The 10,308-nt window shown below is 42.9% G+C and overlaps 1 pseudogene; it reads right to left on the bottom strand.

Annotated features, from left to right (window-relative positions):
* Positions 1-235: 235 nt before the first annotated feature.
* LOC104677069 lies at positions 236-1,149 on the bottom strand (annotated as a pseudogene).
* Between the last annotated feature and the right edge of the window lie 9,159 nt (positions 1,150-10,308).

The raw sequence follows: 10,308 nt of genomic DNA, 5'->3' as shown, positions 1-10,308 counted from the left end.
ATGAAGAAAAAAGATATCAATAACATTAAATGGATGTAGAAAGTTGGGAAGAGAAAGAGAATAGAGAAAAAAGGTATAAGAGATTATAAAAGGTTTGTGAAAATCTTGTGGGTCAAAAGCTGACTGAAACTGGATGGATTTATAAGGTTTTAATTATTTATTTATTTTAGAAAACTGATGTTTATTTTCCATCAACCTTATTTCCACATTGCTTAAGAGACTATAGAAGAGTAGCTTAAACCCACTCAGTGGTTGTTCCTACCCATTTAGTGGCCTGAGCAGTGGGTGCTGCAGACCAGTCTTCCGCGGCAGGCTGAGCACTCCACTCTTCAGTAGGAACCTGCTAAATAGGCACAGAGGGCACCTGCATGCCTTGAGACCAGTGTGCAACTTCAGGCTGAGTAGCAGTGAATTCAGGAGGGGGAGCAGTCTATTTACCCTGAAAGTCCTTCTTGATCACAGCTTTTTCAGCAGCTCTTCCTTATCAACCTTCCTTCTCAATCGCTTCAGGATCTCTAAAAAAGTAGAGATCAGGTATAACCTCCCTTGGGTGTTCAATAGAGATGGTGTCATGCATGCTCAGACCTTCCCAGGCCAGCCTCCACATCAGACCCACTGAATGAGCTCTCTTGTTGTATTTAATGGCAATGTCCATACAGTACAGAGGAGAATCTGTGTTACACAGAGCTATGGTAGGCAGGTTAACATAAAAGGCCTATGTAGGAGGCCACTGGTCAGCTCTGGGACCAGTAACCACCAGAAGACATGGCCCCCAGAAGGTTGTCTGGATCTGGTTAGTGAAAGTTCCTAGAATGAAACAGCCAGCAACAGGAGTGGCTCCAACGGCAGCAACAACTTCAGCACAGCCAACCAGGTAGTATTCCTGGAGGATGTGATGCTGACATCAGTGGGGTTTTCAATGGCACAAGCTGCCAGCAGAAGCTTCTCCAGATTTATGATGTCGATGCCATCACTTTTCCTTTTATAGATGTGCTGTTCCATTTAGAAGTCAAGGTTGGTGCCACCTAAATGGCTTTCTGCTGCAAGGAACTTGAGGACACCCTTCTCCTTAATTTCCAGAACAATCAGGCTCCAAACATTGTAAAAGTTTCTCTTTAAGTTATGACAGGGCTGGACACAGTGTTTCATGCCTGTGATCCCAGCACTTTGAGAGGTTGAGGTATGAGGATTGCTCAAACCCAGGAGTTTGAGACCAGACCTGGTAGCATAGTGAGATCCCATCTCTATTTTAAATAAATAAATAAAAAGTTACGATGGGAATCCAGAACAATGGATCTATGGTCCCTTCTCTAAGTAGTGAGGAAAGGCAAGGTTTCATTAAAGTTAACTTTAGTATTGATAATACATTATACGGAACTAAAATTTGATTTTATCTTTTGAGTAAGAATTTTGTATTGTTTTGTTGTTTTTGTTTGTTTGTTTTGACAGTCTTACTCTGTTGCCAAGGCTGCAATGCCACGGTACAATCTCAGCTCACTGCAACCTGCACCCCCTGGGTTCAATCGATTCCCATGCCTCAGCCTCTCAAGTAGCTGGGATTACAGGCATGCACCACCATGCTCAGCTAATTTTTTTTGTATTTTTGGCAGAGATGGGGTTTTACCACATTGGCCAGACTGGTCTTGAACTCCTGACTTCAAGTGATCTGCCTGTCTCGGCCTCCCAAAGTGCTGGGATTACAGGCATGAGCCACCAAGCCCAGCCTGTGTAGGATTAATAAGAGATAGGAAAATATTTTTGTTCACCTTTGAGTAAACTGCAAAAAACAAAAAACAAACACAAACAAACAAACAAAAACGGAAGAGAAGAGACAGATTCTATCTCAGGCTGTCTTTATTAAATCTTTCGATTGTTAGAAAAACAGACTCTTTTCTATCCAAGAATAAAGGTTTTTGCTTTTTAAAAACCTTTTAAGTATCACTTTGGCTAAATAAATTTTATCCTATTTTTGTTGTTGTTTGTTTGTTTTTGAGATGGAGTCTCGCTCTGTCGCCCAGACTGATGTGCAGTGGTGCGATCTCGGCTCACTGCAACCTCTGCCTCCCGGGCTCAGCAATTCTCCCGCCTCAGCCTCCTGCATAGCTGGGATTACAGGCACTCACCACTACACCCAGCTAATTTTTATATTTTTAGTAGAGACGAGTTTTCACCATGCTGGCCAGGCTGGCCTCGAACTCTCCTTCAGCCTCCCAAAGTGCTGGGATTACAGGCATAGTCCACTGTGCCCAGCCTCCTATTTTGACTTTTAAAATTTTTGACAGGCTTCTCAAATCAAATTTTAAATTCAAAACAAAGTCTTTTAGGCCACAAACTAACTTTGCAATGCTACGGGGGGCCCCTCAGCATCCAAAAGAGAGATAATAAGCAGGCTTATTTAATATGTTCAGTGACATGGGAAGCATTGTCAAATAAGAAATGATGTTTAACTTTCTTTCTTTTTTTTTTTTTTTTTGTTTTGCTTTATTGTTTTTTAGAGACAAGGTTTTGCTCTTGTTGCCCAGGTTGGAGTGCAATGGCGCAATCTCGGCTCACTGCAACCTCCACCTCCCAAGTTCAAGCGATTCTCCTGCCTCAGCCTCCCGAGTAGCTGGGATTACAGGCATGCGCCACCACACCCGGCTAATTTTGTATTTTTGTAGAGATGGGGTTTCTCCATGTTGGTCAGGCTGGTCTCAAACTCCCGATGTCAGGTGATCCACCCTCCTCAGCCTCCCAAAATACTGGGATTACAGGCGTGAGCCACCATGCCTGACCCGATGTTTAACTTTCAAATTACATTTTGGATATGTTATTAATGTAGGTTCCAAACATTGGCTGGGCACAGTGGCTCATGCCTGTAATCCCAGCACTTTGGGAGGCTGAGGTGGGTGGATCGCCTGAGGTCAGGAGTTTGAGACCAGCCTGGCCAACATGGTGAAAACCCATCTCTACTAAAAATACAAAAAAAGTAGCTGAGCATGGTGGCAGGCACCTGTAATCCCAGCTACTCATGAGGCTGAGGCAGGAGAATAGCTTGAACCTGGGAGATGGAGGTTGCAGTGAGCCAAGATCACACCATTGCACTCCAGCCGGGGCAACAAGAGAAAAACTTAGTCTCAAAAACAAACAAACAAACAAAAACATAAAACAGAATTCCTAAAATTCTGATATGTCTCGGTATAAGTCACAGTTATGGCTGTTATGTTAAATTATTATAGTCCACAGAAATAACCAAATTTCCTTGTCAATTGGGTCTTTAACTATGGCTATTTTAAATTGTTTCCACAGTTAATTACTTAATTCTGCTGCATTTTCTGAAAGTTCTTTACAAGCAAGTAAAATCACAGAGTGTTGTGTGTTCAAGGAGGTTCATGGAAAGAATATAAAGGACCTTGACAAGCACTTTTTTTTTTTTTTTTAAGACAGAGTCTCATTCTGTCACCCAGACTGGAGTGCAATGGCATGATCTTGGCTCATTGAAACCTCTGCTTCCTAAGTAGCTGGGACTACAGGCATGTGCCACCAAGCCCAGCTAATTTTTGTATTTTTTTGTAGAGACAGGATTTTATCATGTTGCCCATGCTGGTCTTGAACTCCTGAACTCAAGTGATCTGCCCGCCTCAGACTCCCAAAGTGATAGGATTACAAGTATGACCTACCATGCCTGGCCATTGCCGGATTTTCATGCTAAATCAGCAAGTACCAAAATTGTTAGTATATGCAGTTTGAATGAACTCCATGGTCCAAGTCAGATTACCTGTGATAACCCAGTTTTTATTTATTTACTTATTTTGAGACAAGGTCTGGCTCTATCACCCAGGCTGGAGTGCAGTGGTACAATTGCGGCTCACCGTAACCTCCTTCGTCACCCCTTCCCCACTCCCCACCTAAGCCCTGCAAGTAGCTGGGTCTACAGACATGCACCACCACACCTGGCTGGTTTTTGTACTTTTTGTAGAGATGGGGTTTCACCATGTTGCCCAGGCTGGTCTTGATCTTTGAGTTCAAAGGATCCATCTGTCTCGGCCTCCCAAAGTGGTGGGATTACAGGTGTGAGCCACCACACCAGGCCAACCCAGTTATTAAACAGTACTATTCACCTAAATTGGAAAAACAAAATTGGTATTGAAGAAGATATACACCCAATGTTAAGCATAAACTCATGGAGAGCCTGGACAGCTGCCTCATCTTCCACTCTTAAAAGCCCTGTACTCCATGACATATTATGGTAGAGATTAAATGATCCAAATAGAAAATGTGTGCATGTGTGTGTGTGTATGTGTGTGTGTGTGTGTGGTGTGACTGTTTTAAATTGCTAAAATGGTTTTTGACCAATGTTTGGTTTGTGAAATCCATACTTCTGGGGAAACAAAAACTTCAGGTACACTTCTGCTACCTGATTGGCCATTTGAACATTTATAGGCGGAGTTCATTCGATTGTCATTCAGAATGCTTATTTTCTGGTTGTATAGAAGCTTTCACATGAAAGAAGTCTGATGATCTAACAGTAGCTAAAAGTTTGTTAGGAAATGTGTTTTTTTTCAGGGGGCATTCCTGGAGAAATCTCCAGTGATAAAGGTATTTGTTTCATTGAACAAATTGTAAAACAGTTAAATAAGAAACTACAGATAAGGCCGGGTGAGGTGGCTCAAGCCTGTAATCCCAGCACTTTGGGAGGCCGAGACAGGCGGATCACGAGGTCAGGAGATCGAGACCATCCTGGCTAACATGGTGAAACCCTGTCTCTACTAAAAAATACAAAAAACTAGCCGGGCGAGGTGGCAGGCGCCTGTAGTCCCAGCTACTCGGGAGGCTGAGGCAGGAGAATGGCATAAACCCAGGAGGCGGAGCTTGTAGTGAGCTGAGATCGGGCCACTGCACTCCAGCCTGGGCGACAGAGCGAGACTCCGTCTCAAAAAAAAAAAAGAAACTACAGATAAAATAGTACTAGGCAAAGCTAAGTAAATCAACTGGATTGCCTTGGTCAAAGGTATTGCAGATTGATGACAATTAGATCCACTTTCAGCAGAAAACATAAGTTGACCCTTTATAAAACAGTCACTGGAAAGCCTATGCCCCTAATGATAGAAACTCATGGCTGGGCATGGTGGCTCACACCTGTAACCCCAGGAGTTTGGGAGGCCGAGGCGGGTGGATCACCTGAGGTGAGGAGTTCCAAGCCAGCCTGGCTAACATGGTGAAACCCCATCCCCACAAAAATACAAAAATTAGCCAGGCATGGTGGTGCATGCGTGTAATCCCAGGTGCTCTGGAGGCTGAGGCAGGAGAATCCCTTGAACCCAGGATGTGGAGACTGCAGTGAGCCGAGACTGGGCCACTGCACTTCAGCTTGGCTGACAGAGTGAGACTCTATCTCAAAACAAAAACAAAAACAAAAACAAAAACAAAACAAAACAAAACAAAAACTCATGTATCTTCTGCTCCTAAACTTTGATATGACTGACTGTGGCTTTAATGCATTATGCCAAAGTGCATTTTTACCAGGTAAAGGAAGCTTTTCATGATCCACTGACTGAGGACAATTAAATCCTTCATGATCTAGAACACAGAGATTGGGTCTTCTAGAAACAACAGAGAAAGACTACCCTTGCCACTCACACTGCAGCAAAACTTTAGGACCTTGAACCTTGGGTCTGTAATCTCACAACTCAGAAGGGCCCCTCCAGACTCTTGGAGCTGTATACCTGTTGGAGACCTTAAGGTAAAGCTAACCAGGGAAGTTTCTCCCCAGAAGCAGATGGAATCCTAGATGTGGAAAGCTTTCTCAAGATCACAGATCAAGACTTCTTTGCCATCATGAGACTCTTACCTCTCTTAATTTTTTTCCTTGCTTATGCCTCTGTGAAGATTAGAACTAAAAAAAGTCTTGTGTGGACCCATATATACCCAAGTATATATAAAAAATATATACTTTTATTTGGGGAGGATTTCACCTTACATGAGCAACCTTATGCATGAGCAACCTTATGCCTTGATGGATAGAAGATGAAGGGCCAAAGTGGGTGAGGAATTTTCGTGGTACCTTTGTAGCTCCATAATCAGTCAGAAACAGAACATTGGTCTATTTCTTTTAACCTACATTATAGGTTGAAGCAAACATTGCCAGGGGGCCTTCACCCTTCTGAATGGGCATAATTTGTTAGGTTGCTTTTTCCATGATTTGGGGTAAATGAGGCAATGATTAGAAATTTGTCCCTCATAATAGGCTCTATAGCAGATTGTACTATAAACACTATGCTAAAGACTTCTTTAAATTTCTTGCTAAAGTTGTGCTACATAATAGAACTGCTCTAGGCTACTTACTAGGTGAACAGAGAAGAATCCGTGCAGTTGCTGACTATATATATATATTTAGAGACAGGGTCTCACTATGTTGCCCAAGCTGGTTTCAAACTCCTGGGCTCAAGCAATCCTCTTGCCTGGGCCTCCCAAAGTGCTGGGTTGTAGGTGTGAGCCACCATACCCAGCCAGTTGCTGACACTTTTTGTTGCACATGGATGAATACATCAGGTACTATAGAGATTCATTAGCAGGGGATTAACAAACTGGCTGCTTGGTTGAAACTCACAGACCCTTTATCAAGCTTATTCTTTAATCTATTTAATTTTAGTTGGTTTAGTTCATGGGGACCCTGGCTAAGCAGCATACTCCAAACTCTCGGTATTGTCCTTCTGGTAGTCATAATAGTCGTCTCCCTGGTGAGGAGATGTAAATATTTACATGCAGCCATCCATAGAATGTCAAATGGTCTCTCTTCAACTGGGATGACAAAATATCAAAGAAATACATAATCATGAGGACACTGTAATCTATGAAAGACATGCTGAGACCAGAAGCCCAAAATGATCATAACTGAGAGTAGCAATTAGCGATGTTTTGCTCACACTCTCACTTAAGTGACAACATGACCAAAAGGGGAGAATTGTTCAACAAAATTATGGGAGGCCACTGTTTTGGATTGAACTCATGCACTAGGCCCCAACAGGCTAGATTGGATCTAACCAAATGGAGTCCCTCATGCTAAATGCAACACAATCAAACTAAAACTTTAAGGAAGCATATGGATCCCCAAAGAAACCAGGAATTTTTTCTCCAGAAAAGAAGTGATTATAGTATAATAAAGAAGTCCTCTCTGCTCTAACCTTTACAAAAAGGTAATCTAAATTCTTCTTTCTCATCTTATAAAACACACTCTTCTGCTGTTTCTCAGTGGGATTTGAAACCAAGTAAGTCTACTTGCTATGGTGACAGAGTAACCGCAATATATAAAGTTTGGTCAACCTCTTCATTTTAGGAGGTTGAGGTTGACTAAAAGGAATAAATTGTTCAATTAAGTTTAGCCTAAAGCTGCCTGCTTACATATTTTAAGTTTAGTCTGTATACATATTAAACTGTAACCTAACTGGATGTGTAAACAGACAGTACCAATCACTGAGTTTTAGCAGATCACAGGTGGTCAACTGTTCAAACCATGTTCAAATAAGACAAACACCGATCTGTAACCAACATGGCTATTTCTATACCTCACTTCCATTTTCTTTTTCAATTTTACTTATTTATTTATTTATTTATTTAGAGACAGAGTCTTACTCTGTTGTACAGGCTGGAGTGCAGTGGTGCAATCTTGGCTCACTGCAACCTCCGCCTCCCAGGTTCAAGAGATTCTTCTGCCTTGGCCTCCTGAGTAGCTGGGCTTACAGATGTGCGCCACAATGCCCGGCTAATGTTTGTATTTTTAGTAGAGAAGGAGTTTCACCATTTGGCTAACCTGTTCTCAAACTCCTGACCTCAAGTGATCCACCCACCTTGGCCTCCCAAAGTGCTGGGATTACAGGCGTGAGCCACCACGCCTGGTCTGATTTCCATTTTCTGTACGTCATTTTCCCTTTTTTGTTTTTGTTTTGTTTTGTTTTGAGACAAAGTCTTGCTCTATCATCCTCCAGACTGGAGTGCAGTGGGATGATCGTGGCTCACTGCAACCACCACCTCCTGGCATCGAGCCGTCCTCCCACTTTACCCTCCTGAGTAGCCAGAACTATAGGTGCACACCACCATGCCCAGCTAATTTTTGTTTTTTGTTTTTTGTTTTTTGTAGAGACAGGGTTTCAACATATTGCCCAAGCTGGTCTTGAACTCCTGGGCTCAGATGATCCGCTCTCCTTGGCCTCCCAAAGTGCTGGGATTAGAGGCGTGAGTCACCACGCCTGGCCCATTTTCCTTTTCCTGTCCATAAATTCCTCTCTGACCACATGGCAGCACCAGAATCCCTCTGGTTCAGGGAGTTACCGGATTCATGAATCATTCTTTACTCAATTAAACTCTGTTAACTTTAAAATGTCTAAACTTTTTCTGGCCGGGCATGGGGACTCATGCCTGTAATCCCAGGTTGGTGGATCACCTGAGGTCAGGAGTTTAAGACTACCCTGGCCAACGTGGTGAAACCCCATCTCTACCGAAAATACAAAAATTAGCTGGGCATGGTGGCAGGTGCCTGTAATTCCAGCTCCTTAGGAGGCTGAGGCAACAGAATCGCTTGAACCCAGGAGGCAGAGGTTGCAGTGAGCTGAGATGGTGCCACTGCACTCCAGCCTGGGTGACAGAGGGAGACTCTGTCTCAAAAATAAATAAATAAAATTTTCTTTTAACATGTGTAAGACACTGGGTGCGGTAGCTCATGCCTATAATCCCAGCACTTTGGGAGGCCAAGGCGGGTGGATCACCTGAGGTCAGGAGTTTGAGACCAGCCTGACCAGCATGGTGAAACCCTGTCTCTACTAAAAAATACAAAAATTATCCGGGCATGGTGGCAAGTGCCTATAATCCCGGCTACTCAGGAGGGTGAAGCAAGAGAATCACTTGAACCCGGGAGGAGGAGGTTGCAGTGAGCTGAGATCATGCCATTGCATTCCAGCCGGGGCAACAAAGCAAGACTCTGTCTCAAAAAAAAACAAAAAACAAAAAACGTGTAAGAGGAAAGGTCTTATAGTTACTAATATAAACGAATTGAGAACTGAATGCTCCATTTGCCTGTCCTGCTGCTCTGGAGATGTCACCTCTCTCCTACTGCTTTTGAGGCCCAGGTTTTCAGTTATTCCCAGGCTCCTTTGTCATGTCATCCTTGCCTTCCCTCAAGCACTCATGACCAAAGAATAAGTAGGCCAAGTAGATAACATTCTTTAAAAAGAGTGCAGAGTTCCTGCCCTATTCATCTCCACTTTCCAAATACCTTTTGGCTTCAGCTTATCTCATTTTTGCAGCTTTAGGACCTAATGAAAACTGCCCATGAAGGAGCAGGCAGGTTCTCTCTTTGTGAAGAGGCTCCTTGTGCCTCCAGCTGGGGGAAGCACTAGAACTGCAGTAACAAGAAGAGTACCCAAGAAATCAAGTCTGTTTCCTTCCCCATTTTCAGAGGACTGTGGAGATCTCAAACAAAGCCAGCTAGGCACAGATTTCTTTAGAGCTTTGGGTTCTTTCCTGTACCAAACATTTTAAATTGCTATGCAAATTATAAATTCGTCAGCTTTATCCTTTATGGCTTTTGGCTTTTCAGTCTTGCTTGGAAAGAAGTTTCCTAATCCCAGTATATATATTTTAAGTTCTTCTTTACTTATTTCTGGTACTTTCATGTTATTTAACTCCTCAATCCATTTGAGATTTATTCTGGGGCTCCCCCCCAAATTAATGGGTTAATTAATCCCTCTAACAGCATTTCTCCACTTTTTTGAAATGTCCCCTTTAAGAAGTAAAATATTCTTTTATTCCCATTGTTGTTTCTGAATTGGATTCTGTTCCATTGATTTATTCCGCTGATTCAGGGTCAGCACCACATTGTTTTTATTCTTATAGCTTCAAGGTATCTTTTGATATCTAAAAGGACATCCTCTTGTTTTTCTTATTTTCTCAATTTTTCTTGGTTGTTTTATACTTTAGTTGTGCAAACTAGAGCAAGTTATATAAATCTGCATCTGCTTTTTCACCTGAAAAGGTTAAGATTGTGGGCTCTGCCGCCTTTATATTGTCTGGGTACCAGTAAGGGTCCACGCAGGGAAACAGAGTCTTCTAGAGGGGCCATCTGATGGGATCTGAAACCCCATAGAAGCTGCCTGATGGGAGCTGAGATCATGGAGGGAGGGTCTGCAGGGTAGATGTGAGAGCCACCTAGGGACATAGCTGTTGCCAGAGACACTACAGGAAGAAGAGAAAGAGAGAGAGATACCTTGGCTTCTCTCTACCTCCTCCCTCTCTCCCAGCTTTCCATTGGCTGAACCAACCTGGAAGCCAGAGAGC

Source organism: Rhinopithecus roxellana, chromosome 17 (genome assembly GCF_007565055.1).
Source record: "Rhinopithecus roxellana isolate Shanxi Qingling chromosome 17, ASM756505v1, whole genome shotgun sequence".
Taxonomy (NCBI): Eukaryota; Metazoa; Chordata; class Mammalia; order Primates; family Cercopithecidae; genus Rhinopithecus; species Rhinopithecus roxellana.
The sequence above is the reverse complement of the archived record's forward strand: the minus strand, read 5'-3'. Positions and strand labels throughout refer to the sequence as shown.